The sequence below is a fragment of the Artemia sp. Qi Xiang Cuo genome, chromosome 19 (assembly GCF_049724085.1).
Source record: "Artemia sp. Qi Xiang Cuo chromosome 19, ASM4972408v1, whole genome shotgun sequence".
In the NCBI taxonomy this organism is placed as follows: domain Eukaryota; kingdom Metazoa; phylum Arthropoda; class Branchiopoda; order Anostraca; family Artemiidae; genus Artemia; species Artemia sp. Qi Xiang Cuo.
In genome coordinates, this window is record NC_142812.1 from 14,913,544 (window position 1) to 14,918,399 (window position 4,856).

Sequence of the window (4,856 nt, forward strand, 5' to 3'; positions counted from 1 at the left end):
TAAGGTTTTTATAGAAGGCGTTGTCGTAAAAACTCCAAAAAGGGCTCATTCGATTTGAAATTGGAGTGGCTAGTGCCTTTTTTAATAGTCGAAAGTGATTGGAGGGCAACTAGCCTCCCCCCCCCACGCCTATCATTCCCCCAAACACATCCAATCAAATTTTGAGATAGCCATTTTGTTCAGCGTAGTTGATTTCCATATAGAAAATATGTTTTTGAGGAGAACACTCCCCCACATCCCTCAGGGCAAGGGTTTTAAGTTATGCCCTGGAGTCATATAAGGTTTTTATAGAAGGCGTTGTCGTAAAAACTCCAAAAAGGGCTCATTCGATTTGAAATTGGAGTGGCTAGCGCCCTTTTTAATAGACGAAATTGATTGGAGGGCAACTAGCCCCCCCCCAAGCCTATCATTCCCCCAAACACATCCAATCAAATTTTGAGAGAGCCATTTTGTTCAGCGTAGTTCATTTCGATATAGAAAATATGTTTTTGAGGAGGACACTCCCCCACAACCCTCAGTGCAAGGGTTTTAAGTTATGCCCTGGAGGCATATAAGGTTTTTATAGAAGGCGTTGTGGTAGAATTTTCAAAACAGGCTCACACAGTCCAGATTTTTCAAAGGATTAATGGTGTTAAAAATTGCTGAAATTTTTTCTCCATAATACAAATAGCAGGCCAAACTATAAAGTCTTAAAAAACGAAAAGATTTAAAGTGTTATTTTCTTTTTCCCTGAAAAGACTATGTCAATATAAAACGAACAGAAATTAATTAAAAAAAAATTTCCACAAAAATAAGTTTTTCAAAGAAAAGTAAAGAACTCCATTCAACAAAAAACGAGCAAAAATAAATCAAATAATCTACCAAGCTCTAAACTACCACAAATCAGCATCGATGAATAAATGAAACCCAAAACGAACAGAAATTACAATAAATAACCGAGTCAAATTCGAAACGAGCAGAAATTAACCTAAGTTGTGCGCAAAACCCCTATGCCTTTCCAAGTCCAGAACAAAATTTGCACTTTACTGAAAAAAATATAAATGTTTATACTTTTATAGGTTTAATAAATCAAATAATTTTAACATTTTGATTACTAAATATCAGTGTATGTATTTTAAACTGACAATGTACATTCATTTGTTTTTTTTTCAGTAAAGTGCAAATTTTGTTCTGGCCTTGGGAAGCCATAGGGGTTTGGCGCCCAACTTTTGTTAATTTCTGCTCGTTTTGAGTTTGACTCGGTTATATATTGTAATTTCTGTTCGTTTTGGCTTTCATTTATTTATCGATGCTGATTTGTGGTAGTTTCGAGCTTGGTATATTATTTGATTTTATTTTTGCTGATTTTTTGTTTAATGGAGTTCTTTACTTTTCTTTGAAAAACTTAGTTTGTGGAAAAAGTTTTATTAATTAATTTCTGTTTGTTTTCGCTTGACATAGTCTTTTAAGGGAAAAAGAAAATAATAATTTAAATCTTTTCGTTTTTAAGACTTTATAGTTTGGCCTACTAATTGTATGCTGGAGAAAAATTTTCAGCAATTTTTAAGACCATACAACCTTTTAAAAATCTGGACACAAATAGTACTGTTTAATTTAGTTTCATACCTCCTCTAGTTGACATGAAATGGAAAACTTGATACCATTCGCAAAAAAATCTGTTTACTTTCTTTGATAGCTTGGATACACCTACGCTATTTTGATTTGGTTAAATTTTAAGAGCAGAAGTAGCCCCGAAAGTTTGAACATAATACCCTTAGTCGTTATTGGGATACTGCTGAGATGCCTTATTGGGAATTAGCATTATCAGAGTGCATTTTGATTTAATCTTAAGGCAACATTTAGTTTTTAAACATATTGGCAAATGGGAGGGTGGAAGGGGAAGGGGAATTAGTTGCCCTCCAATCACTTTCGACTATTAAAAAGGGCATCATCCCTTTCTATTTTCAATCGAGTGAGCCCTTTTCTAAGTTTTCACGACAACTCCTTCTATACGAAGTGCCCTGGACTAAATAACAACAACAACAACAAAATAATGCATTATACACAACTCGATCTTTACTATAAAATGTCAAGCCTTCCAATCACTTTTGACTAATAAAGAGGGCAGTAGACCTTTCAAATTCAAATAGAATGAACCCTTTGGAAACGACAACGCTATCTATAAACAACTTATATACCCCCAGTGCATAAATTATAACCCTTACACTAAGGTCTGTTAGGGTGGTTGTCATACTCTAAGACCGAATTTCCAGAACTTTCAACTACGTTAAACAGAATAGCTATCTCAAAATTTTGATTGGATGTGTTTGGGGAAATGGTGGGCGTGAGAGGGGCGGTAGTCGCTCTCAAATCACTTTCAACTATTAGAAATGGCCGTAGCCCTTTCAATTTCCCATCAAATGAGCCCTTTTCAAGTTTCTACGATAAAACTTTCAATAAAAATCTTATATGCCCCCAAGGCATAACTTACAACCCATGGGGGGGGGGGGGGGGGTGTCATTCTACAAGACCTAATTTCCAGAACTTTCTACTACGTTGAAGAAAATGGCTATCTGAAAATTTTGATTGGATTTGTTTGGAGGAATGGTGGGCGTGAGAGGAGGGTTAGTTGCCCTCAAATAACTTTCGACTATTACAAAGGGCACTAGCCCTCTCAATTTCCAATTAAATGAGCCACTTTTGTAGTTTTACGACAACTCTATCTATAAAAACCTTATATGCCCCCAGGGCAGAACTTACAACCTTTGCCCTTGGGGCTCTGGGGGGTTTGTCATCCATAAATGCATAATTTCCAGATCTTTCAACTACGTTGAACAAAATGGCTATCTCTAAACTTTGATTGAATGTTTTTAGGGAATTGTGGGCGTAAGAGGGGGGTTAATTACTCTTCCCTCACTTTCAACTATTAAAAAGGGCAATTTCAATTTCCAATCAAATGAGCAATTTTGAATTTCTAACAACTTTCTATATAAACTTTATATGCCCCCAGGGCATAACTTCCAGCCCTTGCACCGAGGGCTATGAGGGGGTTATCATCCTAAAAGACCTAATTTCAATAACTTTCAACTATGTTCAGCAAAATCAATATCTCAAAATTTTGATTGGATGTGTTTGGGAAAAAGGTGGGCGTGAGAGGGGCGTCAGTAGCTCTCTAATCACTTTCGATTATTAAAAAGGGAACTAGTCTTTCTAATTTCAAATTAGACGAGCCACTTTGAAGTTTCTACGACAACGCTTTCAATAAAAACCTTAGAAGGCCCCAGGGATTAACTTGTGACTCTTGCACTGAGGGCTGTGGGAAAAGGGGCTATCATCCTTAAAGACCTAATTTACAAAACTTTCAACTACGTTGAATAAAATGGCTATAATATATATACACTATCTTTATATGTGAGAAATAATTGTATATGTATATTTATTCTATTTCTCGAAAATGGCTCAATTTTTTAGGGAAAATTAGTATCTAGGAACATTTTCCCATTAAAAGACGATCTAGATAGGTCAGAAAGCTGAGAAAAATCGTTAAGAGGCTGAATTTTAATTTCTGCAAATGCCGTCATGTATTAAGTTATTACATCGTATAAGGATTTTTTCTGACATCATGTATGGCATTGTGTTAGCATTTGTTTAAATGATATTACACATACCATAAGTAGGATTGTTGAGTTCCCGGCGCGACATTTTTTTATGTAATATAATGTCTGTTGGAAGGCCAAAAAAACGAGAATTTGCAGTTGCAGTTACTATAAATGATGATTCTTTGGAACTAACGCCTGAACTATCAAACGTGATAATATGTGAAATTTGACAATCAGGACCATCAATTGCGACAACACCAATACGGACAGATAAAGCAAAGGCCATTGATAAATTGTCTGAGGTACTCAAAATCCAAAAACGTATCAAAAATGAAAATGAAGGGCAAAGACACATGCGGTAAGATGACATACGACGCCAAAAAAGTGTTTTCCAAGTTCAGGTTTTTGATTTTCAAAGGTATGGAAGGCATTGACGAATACCTTTGTTTCTATTAATTGTTCAGGTGTTGGGACAATCCTCATCTGGGGTGGGACGACGTCATAAAGAAAGATTGAAAGGAAATGGGAACTTCGTGGGCGGGTGTAAAAAGGGAGGCCTTGAATAGATTGGGGTGGAGGAGGAGCGTGCGTAGCTGTGTTGGCCTCAGGCGGCTTGCTCCTGTCTTTTGTCAATATGAAAGACATATCGCCGAACCTTTGTTTCTTTTAATTGTTCAGGTTGTGGGAAAAAACTTCATCTTTTGCCTTGGCTTGTCTTTTGACAATATGAAAAACGTATCGCCAAAACTTTTATTTCTTTGAATTGTTTAATTGTTCGCACAAAAACTTATTTTTTTGCAACGGTTTATTTATTCCATAGTTTTGGTTTTCAGAAGTGTGGGAGGTATTGATGACATTATCCATGTCAAAAACCGAAACCCAATACATCATCGCTATCATTTTCAATTTACTTGGTTCGTTATATCTCGGCTTATCTTTCGTCATTAGAAAATACGTATCGCCGTACCTTTGTTGTTTTTTTAACAAAGGTATGGGACACGTGGCAGGCTTCTATATATAGATTCTCACTGTCACTTGTTTTCTAAATACAGAGAATTTGAGCCTTTTCTTGATGTCATGATAACCGAATGGGCTTTAAATTAGAAGCGGTACTTTCGTAAAATTACATTTTTTTTTATTGGACCTTTAACTTTTCCCTCGGCCTGTCTTTTGTCATTATGAAAGACATATCGCCGAACCTTTGTTTCTTTTATTTGTCCAGGTGGTGGGACAAAAACTTCTTTTTCTTCCAATGATTTACCTAGTCCAGGCTTTTGA